At 38.2% G+C, this 18,242-nt stretch overlaps 1 protein-coding gene across 19 annotated transcripts in view; it reads left to right on the forward strand.

Moving 5' to 3' along the window:
• LOC105492120 (SRY-box transcription factor 5) overlaps positions 1-18,242 on the forward strand; it is a 1,036,234-nt gene that overhangs the window by 544,987 nt on the left and 473,005 nt on the right. For 2 of the 19 annotated variants that reach the window (XM_071070590.1, XM_071070593.1), the window contains one exon: positions 9,682-9,777. The exons of 16 other annotated variants lie outside the window; for them this stretch is intronic. The gene's annotated coding sequence lies outside the window, so the exon portion shown is untranslated. Of the gene's footprint in view, positions 1-4,595; positions 4,671-9,681; positions 9,778-18,242 lie in introns of all 19 variants that reach the window. One more of the 19 variants, XM_071070592.1, reaches the window with a different exon arrangement.

The following is an 18,242-nucleotide window of genomic DNA, read 5'->3' on the forward strand; positions in this document are numbered from 1 at the left end:
CTTATGGCTTAGGCATGGCGACATGTATGGAGCAATAATATAAAACTGAATCAGCCCTGCCAATCCTTGGGAGCAAGATGCCACTCTGTTGTGCAAAGCATTGTGCTTGGCACTGGGAAGGGACACCAGTGAACTGTTTTTAACTACTAGAGATTTTGTAGAATGGTAGGCAAATTACAATGGCTACACAGTTATGATTGTATCTTGACTACTTCCACTTACAGTATTTTAGATGTTTCCTCCTGTATTCAGGATGACACCAGCATTCTTAACATGGCCTACAAGGCTGCTATTTTGTTCTAGGGTGCTACCTCTTTAGCCTAATCTTGCTCTGCTCTCTGCCTTGCCACCTAAGTTCTAGACACATGTCCCTTTCACACTAATCCACTTGTCATGCTCCCTCAGACAAGAGGCTCTGCCTCTGTTGTCTCTCTTTTCATCAAGTTCAACTTATACTCTTACTTTATATCTGAGAAAAAAGTGTCACTTCCTCAGGGAAATTTCTCACAGCCTTAATAGGTTAAAACCTATGCTATCATGTATTCTCCTAAATAACACGTGGCATATTATGACTTTGCATTTGTTTATGATCTGTCTCACTGACTGAACTGTAAAGACCGTGTCAGCAAGAATGTTGTCTGCTATTAGATAACCTTTTATCTCCAGTGCCTAGTGTAGTGCCTGACACATAGTGGGCACTCAATAAATACTTGTTCAATGAATAAGAGATAAAGAAGTGAATGAATAACATGATATACATAAGAAAATAATATGTTCAATAAGAGAAGTCCCGCCAAAGCACTAGGAATTCAGAGGAATAAATGAATTCCCCAAATGACTAAGTGTAGAATACATGAAGGTGACAACTATTATTGCATTCCTTGAAGAAGGCAGAGGCTGAGAATTCTGCCACATCACATTGGATGATACAAATTCTGACAATCTGCGATGATGAGCCTCTGTCTGACAAAGTGTATTTCATTAAGCACTCCCGTGAATCACCCCAGTGAATCACCTCATAGAAGGATCACATTTGCCATCATTATCATAAGATACTGGTGCTGATTCCATTAGGCCAAAGGGCTATCTTGGAATTCTCATATTAAAATCTCTGAAGATTATTATTTTGTCATTTGAAAGAACCATCTAGTTTGCTAGAATTTCATTTGAGGAATGCTGGGTCTTGATTATACAGGACAAGGTTGTAATGGTCCTGAGAGTTTACCATTAATAGCTCGTTGGTGTTGACAGGGTGAGAAGTGTTAATGCTGTAGTGTAAGTCATCACATCTTCAAACCACTTAATCCCTTCTTGCTAATGAGAGTCAGCCATTCTCAGCCTACATTAGACCTTAGTGCAGTCTCCAAGAGAAGAAAACCCCAAATGTGGGTGAAACTAGAACTGCTGGGGTAGGGGTGTGTGGTTGTCATTGCCCTTCAGGTCTCCTGAGCCACTTAGACCTCTGTCCCCATCTCATGCAGAGCTTCTACTCAGCCATAGGAGAGAGCCCTGTCTTCTGATGCCTTCTGAAATCTCCTGGACTGTACCTTCCAGGCACTTCGTTTGTGTTTAATAGGCAGAGTTATTATCGTCATCTCTCAGTAAATGTAGTGGAGTGACAAAACCTTCCCAATGCCCTGCCAATGATGTCACTCGCTTCTGTGGTGGTTGTGACTCTGTCGCTGCTGGTGAAGACCTTTCTCAGGAAAAGGAGCAAAGTCTGCAGGCTTTGTGCCAACAGTGTCCAACTCACTCCATAAACCAGCAGTTGTTGGGATGGTTTCTGCAGGGCAGATCTCTTGTTTCTTTAATCACTGGTAATAATGATGTTTTTGTCATATTAAAGGGGAAAGAAGAGAAGCGATTGAGAATCATTTGAGAGGATGACTGTGCCGTCTCTCAGGTCCAGTGACAAGAGGACTACAATGGGTAGCTTTCAGAACTACATATGGTCTTCCTTCCGAGGGAGTTGATTAAGCGACTCCGGATGAAATTGAAATCCTGTGATTTGACCTTTGTCTGGCCTGGGAGGGCTGCAATTCGCATAACAATTTCCTTTTGTTCTTTGTTTGGAGTTATTAATCCAACATGAGCCTCGAATTAATCAGGGGTAGTGCATAGCTACATTTCTAATTCACAGCTCCGCTGCTTGTGTCTTTTTTAATTAAGGCCGAATGATAGCAGGCCTTAGCCCTGATTGCCACACTTGCTAACCACACATTGAGGGATGAAGAGGCTAAACAGGCAGAATGAGATTACTTCAAGGTTTCACTTAATTGTTTTCTTCCTTTAAGTAAAGAGCACTGCCTGAACATTGTTAATTCTGAACTGGGAGAGTTTCTTTTTGTCTGTTTTTACTTGTCTTGACTTTGGAAGAGGGTGGAGAGAAACCCAGGTTTGTGTTAGTAACCTCAGGTGTAATGATCAAAGGGATTACTCGAGTCATAATTTCAGTTATTGATTTGAACTACATCATCATGGGCCATCGGGGGTTGGTTAATGTTGAGGCCCAAGTCAAAGAACTTTGACCCTTAGTTATCTACATGTTGTATAGAGTTTGGTGCCTTTGATATACGTAAGGACTGCTCAACATTGATTCATCAAGATGTTGTAGGAGTAAATCAGTTTAAAAATGACTCTAATGTGACTTACATTTTCCAGAATTCAGTATCACATGGTTCTTTTACTTTGTTCAAAGGGATTTAATTACTAAAAGGGCCTAATTATAGTTTAGCTTCACCAAACTTGCTTTGGCACACAGTGTGGAACCAGGATGCATCCACGTGAGGTTTTAGTAATAACTTTTTCCCCTTTGGTAAAAGTAATTAATTGCCTCCATTCCCTCAACTGCTTCTCGTAGTTTAAGAGGGAAATATAATTTACAGATCTAGATCAAATGATGTTAAGTAAAATGGAGCTTCAGTTCACCAAGTTACTAAGCCTTTCCCTGGAAGAAAGTGGCTTCTTAGAGTAGTAAATCAACTCTGAGACACTGGGCACATTCAATTAACCACAGTTGCAGTGAGCTTGTGAGGATTGTTGTACAACTCCACAGGTAACTTACTCCCACCTCCAAGTGTCTGACTAACCTCGGAGAAATTGACTCTTCATCACTATATATTTTAAGCTTTACACAAAGATGCAGTGTGAAATAAACATAGCTGTTCACTTGCTCTATGACCATTTCCTTTCTGAGACTCAGGCCTCAGAATAAACAAACAACAAACAAATAACAGGACGTTGGCCCAGAGGATCTCTATGGTTCCTTTCATCTTTAAAACTATAATTCTATAATCTGTAATTCATTTCCAATCGCAGATTTGGCAATTTATTTTTCTAGTTCTGTTTTGGATCTATGAAAATTAGTAGGCCTCCCTTGGGTAGAGATGTCTGTATATTATCTAAAGAATTAAAGGCTGGAAAGCATTTTTATTTAAATGCATTGTAGTTGGGCAAGGTGGCTCATGCCTGTAATCCTAGCACTTTGGGAGGCCAAGGCAGGAGGATGGCTTGAGTTCAGGAGTTCGAGACCAGCCTGGGCAACATAGTGAGGCCTTATCTCTACAACATATTTTTTTTCTAAAAATTAGATGGGCATGGTGGCATGCGAGACCAGCCTGGGCAACTTAGTGAGACCTCATCTGTACAACGTATTTTTTTTTCTAAAAATTAGATGGGCATGGTGGCATGTAGCTGTAGTCTCAGCTACCAGGTGGTGGAGGGGGACGGTTGCTAGTGCCCAGAAGGTTGAGGCTGTAGTGAGCCGTGATAGTGCCACTACACTTCAGCTTGGGTTACACAGTGAGACCCTGTCTCAAAAAAATGCAGGATTATATGTTAAATTGATCAATGTCATATTGTGTTTGCTAATTTTTGAATAAGAATTCTGTGTGAAGGGGAGTATTTTAGAGAATATAATTCAATTTCTAGAGGAAAGGACATTGAACTGGGAGTCAGGGAACCTCATGCCAGATTATAGCTCTGCTTTTTTTTTTTTTTTTTTTTTTTGAGACAGTCTTTCTCTGTCACCAAGGCTGGAGTGCAATGGGTGAGATCTCAGCTAACTGCAACCTCCACCTCCCAGGTTCAAGAGATTCTCCTGCCTCAGTCTCCTGAGAAACTGGGATTACAGACACATGTCACCATGCCCAGCTAATTTTTGTATTTTGTATTTTTAGTAGGGTTTTGCCATGTTGGTCAGGGTGGTCTTGAACTCCTGACCTCAGGTGATCCGCACGCCTCGGCCTCCCAAAGTACTGGGATTACAGGCATGAGCCACTGCACCCGGCCACCTCTGCTCTTGTAAATATGACCTAAAGTGTTGAAGTCTCATTTCCAACTTATGCAAAATTAAGATTCCTTCCAAGCCTGATTTTCTGTAATTCTAATAATTTCATCACAATTAGGACTTTGAAACCAATGCATCAGATATGTTGAATATTATGTTTTTCTTTCCTAAAATATTTTCAGCTGTTTATGGATAAATATATAGAAAAATACAGGTTAAAAAATGCTAAGCAAATGATAAAACAGCAACAAACTGCAAGGGAGAAGGTATTTTAGTCCATATTTTAAATTCTAATTTTCACTTTTAGAATCTTTTAGAAGAGGCTGTGAAGTGGACACGATCAGGGAGGCTGGGCTGAAAAGAAGAATCTCTGGGAAAGCAGGTGATGTGGGGGCAGATAAAGGAAGATGGAGGTGTGAAGGAAGGATTGAAGAGGATAAGACTGATTTGTGCATGTGTATATTGGTTAAGGAGAATGAGCTGGTAGAACAGAAGACAAAAGAAGGTTTGGGAAAAACTGATAGAGCAAGATCCTGAGCTAATGTGAGCAGAGTGGATCCCAATCATTAGTGGGGGTTAACCTCAAACAGAGGGAAAGATGCCTAGTCCTCTGATAATGCATCTTTCCGGCAGAGATGTTTTAAGGAGGGTTGCAGAAAGTGATGTGTGTGTGGACGAGGCTGGTAGTACATCTCTATGGGAAGTGAGGTCATCTGAAAATGATGGTGATAGAGAAGTGAAGAAAATAGTGAAGGTTGGAGACAGCTGTGAAAATGAGTGAAAGGAGGTGTGAAAGGACAACTGAGAAGATTCTTGAATAGGGTTAAGAGCACAGGTCTGCCTGGGGTAGTGGCCCTGGTCTGTGGAGTTGCATTCTTTTCTTTTCTTTTTATTATTATTATTATTATTATTATTATTATTATTATTATTTGAGATAGAGTCTCACTCTTCACTGAGTGTCAGGTTGGAGTGCAGTGGCACAATCTTGGCTTACTGCAACCTCCACCTCCTGTGTTCAAGTGATTCTCCTGCCTCAGTCTCCCAAGTAGCTGGGATTACAGGCGTGCACCACCACGCCCTGATAAATTTTTTTTGCATTTTTAATAGAGATGGGGTTTCACCGTGTTGGCCAGGCTGGTCTCGAACTTCTGGCCTCAAGTGATCCGCCTCCCTCAGCCTCCCAAAGTGCTGGGATTACAGGCATGACCCACCATGCCTAACCTGTTGCATGATTTTCTCCAGCTGAGTTCAGCTACCTCAGGTTGGATGTGCAGAAGAGACAGGTTGTTGGATTGAGTCAGGATGGGAGCTTCTGAAAAAGAAATGCACAGGGATAAAGAGGACCTTATATGCATTGGTGCCTTTGCCTTATTAATTCCTCAAACAATTTTAAAAGACAAACACAATTATTGATAGTTTAAAGAGTTGTTAAATGGGACCACTAGAGTCTTGATAATGCCTCACAAACATTCTGGTCCCAACACTGTATACAGTCAGTTAATAGTTTAACACATACTTTTTCATTATTTCCACCAAAAATATTATATTGAGTCACTCAGTGAATTCTTTGGATAAGAACATTTCTTGTAAGTTTTACATAAAACTGAAAAGTAAAGTGGTTTTGGTGAGTAGGTCTCATTTTACAGTAAACATCAAATCTATGGAAAATCTAGAAGCAGAAACCCAGATAACTATGATCACCAATCTTTGGTTTTCAGCATGGTGTCACAGCCTTTTGCTCTCTTTCTCTGTTGACTGAGATTCAATTTAAAAAAAAAAAAAAAAAAAAAAAAAAAAAAGACTTTGGAAAAGGTTGATAGTCCTATGCAAGTCAGTATATTATGGCCACATTTCCAAAAGGCGGATGCCAAACTCTTTGGGGTTGTGATATACCCAGATGGTCTCCCTTTTTTTTGCGTTTCTGCAAATGTTATTACCAAATACAACAATTTTTCCTCCAAAGTCATTAGAGCCCATTTGGCACCTTCTCTAATCTGTCCTACTTGTTACCTTTTAATTACTCTGTGAGGGGATCTAGTTGTCTTGTTGTTGCTGAGGGCCAAATGACCAAGGGGTTAATGCTTTTTCTGTCCCTGGCCAATTGGTTTTTAGTCAGTAGTTATTTATGGGGAAGTCCAGGGACCATTAGTTCTCAAGTATGTGCAGCTGTACTCCTCACAATTACTCGTCCATAAGCAAATGTGGACTTACTTTTTGTGTATGGTTGTTTTTTTTTCCCCTGATTGGTTAGACAATCTGTTGCCATTTATGAATGATTCTTGTTGATGCAAAACATGGCATTGGATTCTGTTTTATTATTTGGATTCCATGTTTCATAGGGTGCTGTAATCTTGATTCAGACAAGGCACGAGGGTATGTACCTCCTGTCACTAGTGACAAATTGCTCCTGTGTAGCAAAATGTGAAATCTCGCCCACCGCATGTTAGCTGCACCATTCTCGCGAAATCAGCATAGGTGCTGATGATCCTCATTGTGAAATCACTGACTGGTTGGCCTTGGCCTTTCTTCCTCATGCTCTGTTCTTTTGGACATAAGGTAGAGATTACTATTAATGGTTCTTTCAGTTCCTAGGAGCTCCTCCCTCTGTGCTGTCTTACTGTGATTTTTTTTTCTGCCCCCATTGAATGGTAGTCTTTGATGTCACACAAGAGAATACTGTTGGCTAACAGTCTGGAGGCTGCTTCATTTGAGCTAACCACCACATGAAAACAAATGTGATCCATCATATTTCATTAACTAGCTGTCCTCCTTTTGGGTGCCCTTTTTTGATGTCAGAGTTGCATCCTGACAGGAATCAGAAAGATACGTGTGATTAAGAACAGTAATAATGCTTATTGCATTGTATTGTAAATTACCTTCTTGGGCCCTGCTACTTTATCAGCCCCACTGGCATTGGCTCCCGTACATTTTTGACTACTCAGTATATACAGTGTATTAGCGCAATGGAGATCATTATGTGGCCTGTATTTGAGTCATTTTTATTTAAGATGCCAAACAATAAGCTGTTGATTGGGGGAACAAGAGGCGAACAATAATGTTCTGTGTCACATAATACACCACCATTTTCCAGCTTTGCTTTAGAAGGGCCCTCTTTATTGTTTTTGTATAAAAATGGTTCTTAGGAGGAGGAATATTTTGCTGAGGTATGTCATTATTTTGCAAATTTCTATTATCTCATCATGTTGTCTTCATTGTAAATTGCAGCTAATTAGGAACCTAGTTAGAGCCCCAGCTTTGAGGCTGGCTTTTTTGTGAAAAGAGCCCACCGATTACCGCACTACAAGAGAGGAAGGGAGAGAAAAAGGAGATTAATCTGGTTACCTAGGCGACACTCGCTTCCATCTGCGAGGAACAATACATTTTTGTTTCCTTGGCTCAGTTCAGATCTGTTTTGTTTAGAGGGGGAAAAAAGGGAGAGAGAGAAAGAGAGAGAGAGAGAGACAGAAAGAGAAAGAGAGAGAGAGGGAAAGAGAGAACCTAGCTCCACAGCAATGATGAAATCTGCCTAGCCCAGGCTTATGTGCTTGATTCCTCTACAAGTTAGGGGTCTCTGGTGAGTGAGAACATGAAAGAGATAAGCTCCAAAGTTGTCAAAGGTCATGACCTTGCCACACAAAGCCAGCAGTTTTACCTCTAAATCCCCTTCTCCCAAAAAGCACTTAATGAAATAATATACTGTGCTTCTCAACACGCTGTAGTCTATATTAGGAACAAGGCCCCCAGATTGTGAATTTAAGGAGTCATTTAAAATTTCATACTAAATAATCAGTGACTATACGAAGCTACTTATGGGTCCAGGTTTTGTCTATGCAACTTAACTTAGACTTTTCTACTTTTGTTTTCTCCAAGTGACTTTCCCAAAACCTGCCATTTTATTGTAACACACAATGTTTGAGGTATGAGTTGACTTTTCAATGGATGAAGCAAACCTATTGAATCTACCCAAGATCGAGGCTTATTAACTACTCAATTCCAGTTGCATTTGTTGGACATAAAACTTTTAAGTCTTTAGCAGGGTGGCCATTTACTTCACTCAGACATGGGTGGTGCTGCCAGATTGTTTGCTGCCTTTTACATAGTCACCAGAGAAAGGGCTGAGGATGGAGCAGGAACTGAAAGAGGCTAAAAGGCTCAAAAATCTCAGGGCTTCTTTAGGCATGTTGGCTAAACCCACAGCCTCTGATGAGCATAATGCTTTCCCCATCATGTTCTCACAGGTTGGTATGCCATCATGCATAACGAGTAGTTACCCGGAAAGGTTATATGTGATGACATACAGTTAAAGGAGACTCTAAGAGAGGAACGTTGGCTTATCTGAGCTTTCCAGTCATAGAATGCATTGATGAAATAAGAGCAACTAGCTTATTTTAAAATGCCCTGTGGAATCCATGCTTCATACCTGTGGGTGTCTCCTCATCAGTTCTGTTTCTGAAATCCATTGCTAATAAAAGGAAAGTAAATCTTTTCATAAAAACTACAAGTCACGAAGGGTTCTCAGGTTCTTCTACACTAATAGACTAATAGACACTTCTCTTCAAATGGTATTACCCATCTCTCTCGTCTTATTTGCAAATGGGAAGAAGATACCAACCCAAATTGATTCTGTGTTTATCACTCATCTAGCCATCTAGAACAGCTGTGCTTTGTCTTATTTCCACTATACCCTTTGGGCAGCTCCAAATGGGGTATCTCATGTGAAATCGGATGTATACGTGGTCTTAGAAATCTATGAAAACCATTTAAACTATGGCATTCTAATTTGTTCTAATATTTACTGTATTTTACGGATAAAAATAATAAGCCTTACTTTATATCTCAAACTTCAGCCTTAAAAATGGTCTTCTATTTGTTATGCACTTGAAGGAAATCAAATTAGTTTTGCAGTTTTCCCATGAGTCTCTCAAATAAGACCAGATGCAAATGAGTTCACTATAGCAGACCCTCCACAAGGATCTTCTCCAAGTATTTTTTTTACTATGTAAAGGACAAATTACCAAATTCCACATTATCATTAAAAACTAGACCATCTTTCTGAAGTTTGGGAAACCAGGGTTGCTCTTGGCAATGGCAAAGATTAAATATGCAGATATGTTTTAGAAATTCTCTCTTTAAATTGACAGATGAAATGGTCTCCTCTTATCTACGAATGAACATTTTTTACTAAAATTTTTAAGCTGTCTTAGGTTTTGAGGGGACGTGTTCTCAATATCTCTTTTTTATTATGAAGAAAGTAAGTTTCGTAGATATACAGAGAAGTAGTTATAGCAGTTAAGTCAACACTGCTCAGACTAGCTTTCTTTACGGAAAGTATTGAAGCTCCAATGTGTACTTATTAAGAGGGCACCATTATATTTTTTCTTATCTGTTTGCAGAGTCAGTCCATCCAGTTCCTGCTCTTAAGCTTGACAAGAGTCACATACAGAACCTCATCTCTTTATAAAAGCTTTGATTGATAATATGCTGTGAAGGTAGGAAAATAAAATGTGAAGATGATTTAGTATGTGCAGAAACTTTTTTTGTTCATGTTGGATAAGACACAATTTTTGAACCACAAATGTGTTCATTTTTTATGGGAATGAAGTGATCACCAAATGAGACGGCAACAGCTACTTATCAATGTGACTTATCAATAGTTCATATTGCTTCTACTGCATAGGTTTATGGTGCTTCTATTGAATAGATTTAGGAAGTGCTTGGTAGTTCTCCATTGCACTAGTGATGTCTCTTGTCTTCAACACTGATTTACGCCCGTTCACCCTAGACCTTAGGTATCCACCTCTTAGGATGTAATCTCTAATATTCTGCCCTAAAACAGTGGTTAAAAATGGATAGAGGAAAGAGTGCCACCTGCTGATTTCTCGTCCTAAAGCAATTATGATTTCCTTGGAGGTTTATCAGACAAGATCTAGCAGTACCTGGTAGTATTTATTAAGCCATAGGTGACAAGTACAAAGCCTAGATTTGTAGGCTACGGTTTTGTAATCATGGTGTTATAAGGATGATTCAGAGATATGCAAGGATGGATCACAAAATGTTTTCCTTCACTTTAAAATTATCTACTGTGAATTATGGGTTTCAAAAAAATTCAAATCCATCATTTCGTCAGTTTTTTACATCTCATTGACAATTGCAGGCAGTAGGACTTCCATGTCATATGAAATTTCCATGTCCTGAATGTCTTCTGGACTCTTTCCGGTGTGGAAAAATCTGTTTGATGTAAGTTACCTTTGTGATGTTGACTTGGAAACTGCCCTCATGAACAAGACTTCTTCATTCTGCTTTGCCAAGGGAACACACTTCATTCTAGTTGCTTGTGTCACTATGGAAAGAAGTTGCTTAAAGTAAAAATAAACAACCACTTGTCTCCTAAATAACCCATTTGCAAATTAAGATTCTAGAAATTTACCATTTCTGTTTCTTTCTGCCAAAGTCAGCAATTTGATGAAATTTTGTATTATTAGTACGTGATTACTCACAAAATCAAAAAAGTTAGCAAAAGTGATCTGTGGGTAAAGAACACATAAACTTCTAACTGTTGAATAAAATTTGAAGTCCTGGGAAAAATGTTCACCTGAATGTGATTCTGATATCCGATATCTCAGTTTAACTTTTTCTTTTTTTTACACTTGTATCAACGATTAATAGGAGACAATAATGTTTTCTCTTGTTAGTCAATTGGCAGAGGGAATGTTCCATGTTAATAGTCATTCATTTAGGAAGACTCCTAATATAAGTATCATTTAAAAAGTTGACCAAGATAATAAATAAACTGCAATAGGGGATAAGTTTCACTTCAGATAAATTATTTTACTATCCTTAACTGTTACTTTAGAATGGTCACTGTTAACCTGTGCCTCCAGTGTTAAGGTGATTTTAACTCCAGTCAACTCAAGCCTGAATCAGGTTGTAGGCACAGCAAGAAGAATGAGCAACAAGAGGTTTTTACCACAAAGGAATAACTCAAGAAATGGGCCAGAACTGTCAATATCTCTTCCTACTCTACAAAATAAAAGTTGTTAACAAAAAATATGGAATCTTCTTCTTTTGAGGAAGTAAAAAGGAAAGAATAGATACAAAGAAGGGAGAGAATTAGGAAAGAAAATACATAAGGAAATTTTTAGTCACAATGGGCTCATCTACAATTTTAGTAAAATAATACATATTTCCCAATCCTGAAACTATAGGAGACCATTATGAAGTTATTGATATGAATCACCATGGTGGCCACTTGTATTTAGGTAAAATAAATTCGAGTGTGTGTGAGTGTGTTTGCATGTACACATGTGAAATGTACACATGTGAATTGTATGTCAAATGAGGAACATTGTTTTCTATTTTTTTAATTTGATTAATGGTAGATAATCTGCAAATAAGCAATCCTGCCTATATGTAAGTATCCCTGCTGTATTACAAGCAATTTTCTAAATAGGCTACTTCAGTTTATTGCTGCATCATTGTCATGATTTCCCCTTTATTAGAAAATAAATACTTCTGATACATAACTTCTTAAAACAAAAGTAGTGTTTAACAATTATGTTGTCCCTGGGATTTAGTTCACTGGTCTCTTTGGCATCTAAACCCTATTAATATTTCAGAATATTCTTCTTTTTTTTTTTTTTGAAACGGAGCATGGCTCTGTCACCCAGGCTGGAGTGCAGGGGCACGTTCTTGGCTCACTGCAGCCTCTGCCTCCCAGGTTCAGGCAATTCTTGTGCCTCAGCCTCTTGAGTAGCTGGGACTACAGGCATGTGCCACTACACTGGGCTAATTTTTTTTTTTTTTTTTTGTATTTTTAGTAGAGATGGGATTTCGCCATGTTGGCAAAGCTGGTCATGAGCCCCTGACCGCAAGTGATTCACCTGCCTTGGCCTTCCAAAGTGCTGGGATTACAGGCATGAGCCACAGTACCCAGCCTAGAATATTATTCTAATTTCTAAAGAAAGATTCTCCAAGAAATGCACAGCACTTAGTAGCAATGGCAATTTTTTAAATAAGGTGCAAATTATCTTTCTTCCTTGGCCCTGGATGATGATTGTGTCCTTTGGTTTAGCCTCTTGTATGTGCAGTTTAGGCAAAGCAACTGCTACCTTCTATTTCTGTTTCTACCTATATAACATTTTTCTTATGGGGATCAGATTTCTCAGGAGGCAATCCAATGTGTTATTGCTAGTTACTTCCTTTTCAAATTTCTCTCCTCCATACACACATATTCATTCATCTTACACATATTTATTATCTTTGTATGCCAGACATAATCCTAGGGATGCATCTTGGGATATGTGAAGAAGCAAAACCAACACAGATCCTTGCCCCTGTGGAACTATATTCTAGTAGGGAGAAAGGTCAAAAATTAATAAGCTTATCTCGACTCTGGATACATTGACAAATCTATTGATAAATGGAAAAGTTTCTGGCACATTGTAGTTATTCAGTAAATTTTCTTGCTTTGAGAAATTGTTTTATTGCTAGGAAACACATAAAAATAGTTATATTTCTACTGATGGAAACTGAATCCAAAGGTTGGACTAGATTTGGATGATTGAATAAAGATAAGAAAATACCAGCTAATGGGATCATGCTAGGCATTGGAAGATACCTTCTTTGCAAGAGGTCAAGACTGATAATATAATCCCTTCTTAAGTTTTTCAAAATTTGTACCTTAATTTAGTAGGTTTTTGTAGTTGGAATTTCTGGGGGAGGGCATTAGGGATGGGTGGAAACCCAATACCATTTTGACCAAGCACAGATTTAAACATATTCTTAAATAATGGGACCTGATATCTGTTTAAAAAATTTAATCATAAAAATATTCTTGACTAAATACTATAGGCCATCTGTAAGCTTCCATTTTCTTTTTGGCTTTCATAAAATAAGGGACATTTCAAGCCAAAGGCATTAGAGATACTCTGATCTTTTTAATCTCTTCTTGGAATTTGATAACCCCTTGAAAATCTGCTGAAAGCCATAGAGCCTGTCACTCCAAAATTTTATATATACATGCATTCTGCTCTAAATTTGAGGTAATTTGTAGAACCCATGAATCTCTTCAGTGGCTCTCAGATCTGACCTAGGTGTAGTCTACTCTGTTCATTTTACACATGAAAATATAGGATGCAAGTAAGTTTTGATTTATATAAGACCACACAAGTAGTGAATGGCAGCCTAAAAATCAAAAAGTCTAATTCCTGCCTAGTCTGAATTCTTTCCACTCAGTACCCATTTCTATTTGCCTAGAGATGCATTAAAAATCACCCCAACACTCAGAGGCTTAAACAACAATTTGTTATTCTCTTCTGCTCCTGATGTTTGATTGGGTTAAACTGGATGAGTCTCACCTGGAATCTCTTACGGCGTTGTAGTCAGATCACAGCAGGGCTGAAGTCATCTGAAGGCATGGCTGGGCTGGATATCCAAGACAGTTTCTTCACTTATATGGCTGACATGTCTGCTAGGTTGGCTGTAATAGCTGTAAGCTTGGTATCTTTCTTTTCCCTGCAGCCTCTTTACATGGTTAGCTCTTACGAAGCATGGCAGTCTCTTACAGGGCAAGTGACTTCCTCCAAAGTGAACGTTTCAGAAGACCTTGACAGAAGCTGCAAGATGTATTATGACCTAGCCTTGGAAGTCATGCAGCATCATTTCTGCTGCATTTTATGGGTCTAAAAGTGAGTCACAAGGCCAACACACAATCTTAAGAGGATGCGAGTCCATAGGGGTATAAATACTGGAAAGCATGGTTCATTAGGGAGCCATCTTTAGAGGCTCCTACCCAGTTAACTGGGTACCGCCTACCCAGTTAAGTGTTGGCCATATCTGTCTTTTGGGAGAGAACTTCTTTAATAACATAGGAATTTACTTGCAAGTTATTCAAAATGTGAATATTTAAATTGTAATATTGAAAATGATATATTTTTCAATAGAGTCCATAATTTTTTTTTACTTAATATTAAAATGGAGGTCATAATACCTTAAAGAAATAATCTCAGGGAATTAAGAGCTTGGATATTTTGTCTTTTATATCCTTTTATTTTGAACTAGACCTCAAAAATATATAGGCAGATTTAATCCAAGCTCTGTACTAGGATGTCCATCTATGCTTCCTGGTAATTGAATTCCACTGACTGACATAATTAGGCCCTATCTGTTAAACCTGTTGTGTCAAAGTGTTCTTGAGTGTCTTCATTTACATATTTCCAACATTGCAGAAACAATCATAATAGTTGGTTCTGTCAAGGCCCATTGTAGAATGCTTTTATTCTCTGATTGACGGTGGTAATAATTGATACTATGTGTCCTTTATATTAGAGTAGTTGTTTATTTGGCATAATATTTTGCAAAATGTGCACCGAAAATCCTTAAAAAGTGTTTTGGTAAAAGTACCATCATCCATTTTTCACTCTTGTCATCTCAAATGGTTTGGATCAAACTGTCCCTAAATTAGTAGACTAGAAAAATAGCAATCTTAGTCTCTTGTTTCAGATATTCCTGGTCTCTATAGTTATTTCTCTCTATAGATATTTCTAGTTTATTGAGTGGCAGCTATACTTTAAAATACCAAAGAAGATATACTTTTTCTGTCAGCTCATTTCTTAAATTTAATTAGGAAGGCTTTGTGAGACTATTTAGGAACTAAAGAAATGGATGAGAAATGGATGTAGCATAAAATAATTCAGAAATAATGGAAGATTAAGGACTTAAGTACCCCCTAAATCTTACTTACTGCCTCTGTTTCTTCAGTTAAGAGAGATATATATGTGTGTGTGTGTGTGTATGTATATGTGTGTGTGTGTGTGTGTGTATGTGTGTGTATATATATATATATATATACTTTTTTTTTGAGATGGAGTCTCGCTCTGTCACCTAGGCTGGAGTAAAATGGTATGAGCTCAGCTCACTGCAACTTCCACCTCCTGGATTCAAGTGGTTCTCCCGCCTCAGCCTCATGAGTAGCTGGGATTACAGGCGTGCGCCATTATGCCCAGCTAATTTTTGTTTTTGTAGACGTGGGGTTCCACCATGTTGGCCAGGCTGGTCTCAATTTCCTGTCCTCAGGTGATCTGCCTGCCTTGGCCTCCCAAAGTGTTGGGATTACAGGCGTGAGCCACCACGGCCGGCTTCAGTTAAGATATTAATGCTAATCAGAGTCAGCTAAGACTTATTTGAGGTTATTTGAGGAGGATTAATTAGTAGATCTTTTCTGTCTGATTTTTTTTTTTAAACAGCCATTATAAAATAAATAAGACAGAGGAGGACTGAAAGATTACCTTTATTACTGATAAAGGTGATATCAGAGAATATGGACAGGGAATCTTCCTAACACTGAGTTCCAGGATCAGGCAGATTTACCTACCCAATCCTGGAAGCAGTAGACAAGGACAGTCCTGGAAGGAGTGGCACAGGTCCAGGCACAGATCACAAGGACAACTTGTGATCTCTGTAAACATCCAGCTCCCGAGACAAAAAAAAAAAAAAAAAAAAAAAAAAAAAGAGAGAGAGAGAGAGAGAGAAGGGGACTGAGTGACTTACGCTCAATTTCTGCTTCTAAACCCACCAGAAGAAGAAAAACAGCTCTGCACCTCCCTTAGAAAGCAGTAAATAAGGGGACCATGATAAACAGAATTTCAGGATAATGGGACTCCACAAGTAAGGACAACAAGAAGGATGCATTTTGCCACTAATATTCCCCAGCTTTTTGTTATTGTAACATCTTAGGATTCATCATTTAACCAGTAATGAGAGAGTATTTTAAAAGATTCTCTTACTTTCCTTTTCCAGTCAACTTCCTATTTTAATATTCTTTCTGTTCTACTATCCTGATGAAAAGATGGGGACCTTCTTTTTGTGCATAAGAGTGACCACTGGATGCTCTAAGAAACGCTTTCCTATTTACTGACTGGGTCTGAGTAATAATTTTTTCCCATTGAAGATTATTACAAAAGCCTTTGACATCAATACCCTATTTAAATTAGCCAGTGATAAACCTAGCTTAAGGAATGAATAAGATTGGGTATCAATGCAAAAACTGTTCTACCTGAAGATTGAAGGTTCAAGCACTACTTCCAGGATCTTTCTTCTCTATATTTTATTCCATAAGAAAAGCTTCTGCAATAAATATATAGTAAATATTTCCAAGCCCCAAAAATGTATGGTATAGTGCTATATTTAGCTTCTCTGTATTTTAATAAAAAGTTTTGTAAAATATAGTTTCAAGTTCTCTCATGCATGGTGACAGCTATATCTGCGACATCATTCACTCACTCAATGAGTAGTTACATCGAGTTCCTAGTATGTGCCAAATATTCTAGAGCACTTCTGTTATTTAGTAATGGATTTTAAAGAAATGTCATGAGGAAAACGTATCAACTAAAGGGGACGAGACAGAATAGAAGACCTGTTTTAGGCAGAGAAGTCCTCTTCAATGAAGTTGCAAATTGTTAGCGCACTTAGTGAAGAAATGAGTCATGGAGATGTCGGACTGATTGTGGAACTGCATGCCAGACAGAGAGAAGTGTAGATGCAAAGGCTCTGAGGCAGAAACACAATAGCATACAACTTGCATTAGAATGTGGGCAAATGTAACAAAAGGACTGCATATTTAGTAACAAGAAAAATATCAGAATATTTTACTAAAAATTACGCTCTATATTATAGATGCTTCTTTTCTAATAATCATGTAATTAAAGATCAGTCATGTTTCTCTTCAATAATTTGAAATAGCTTTATTGAAATGTCATTTACATACTTCAGAATTCACCAATTTTGTGTGTTTACAAGTCTTTTTTTTTTTTTTAGTAAGATTATAGAGCTGTGCTATCTATCGTCACCACAATACAAATTTAGAACATTTCCATCATCCTCAAAAAGATACCTCGTGTCCATTTGCAGTTAATCTTTGTTCCAGGTTTGTGGATTTGCCTTTTTGGACATTTAATATAATTGGAATCATGCAATATGTAGTCTTCTGGCTTCGCCTTCTTTTGCTTAGGGTAATATTTTTGAGTTTACTCCACATTTTAGCATGCATCGACTATTTGTTACTTTCTGTTGCTGAATAATATTTTATTAATGGATAAACATTTTGTTTATTCTTTCACCCAGTGATGAAAATCTGGATTATTTCACAATTTTTTTGTCTATTATGACTAATGATGCTATGACATTCACATTCAAATATTTGTGTGGACATATGTTTAATCTCTTTGAATATCTAAGAGTGGAATTGCTAGATTTTATGGTAAATTTTTTTTTTTTTTTTTTTTGAGACGGAGTCTTTGCTCTGTCACCCAGGCTGGAGCGCAGTGGCGCGAACTCGGCTCACTGCAAGCTCCGCCTCCTGGGTTTACGCCATTCTCCTGCCTCAGCCTCCCGAGTAGCTGGGACTACAGGCGCCCACGACCACGCCCGGCTAGTTTTTTGTACTTTTAGTAGAGACGGGGTTTCACCGTGTTAGTCAGGAGGATCTCGATCTCCTGACCTTGTGATCTGCCCGTCTCGGCCTCCCAAAGTCCTGGGATTACAGGCGTGAGCCACCGCGCCTGGCCGGTAAATTTATTTTTAACTCTTTATGAAACTGCTAAACTGTTCAGTGTGGCTACATGATTTTACATACCTAGCAGCAATATATATGCAGGCGCTGGTTTCTCCACATTCTAGCCAAGGTTTGTTATTGTCTGTCTTCTTAAAATATGGCCATCATTGTGAGTGTGTAGTGATATCTCATCATGGTTTTAATTTGCATTTCCCTAAACAGTAATGTTTCTGATCATCTTTTTATATGTATATAGCTATTCCTTGTGTATCTTCTTTGATGAAATGTCTTTTCATAGCTCTAGTGAATTTTTAATTGAGCTGTTTCTTTTATTGAGTTTTAAGAGTTCTTCATCTGTTTGGGATTCAAATCTTTTCTCTTAAATATTATTGTAAAATATTTTCC

This window comes from Macaca nemestrina, chromosome 10, assembly GCF_043159975.1.
Source record: "Macaca nemestrina isolate mMacNem1 chromosome 10, mMacNem.hap1, whole genome shotgun sequence".
NCBI lineage: Eukaryota > Metazoa > Chordata > Mammalia > Primates > Cercopithecidae > Macaca > Macaca nemestrina.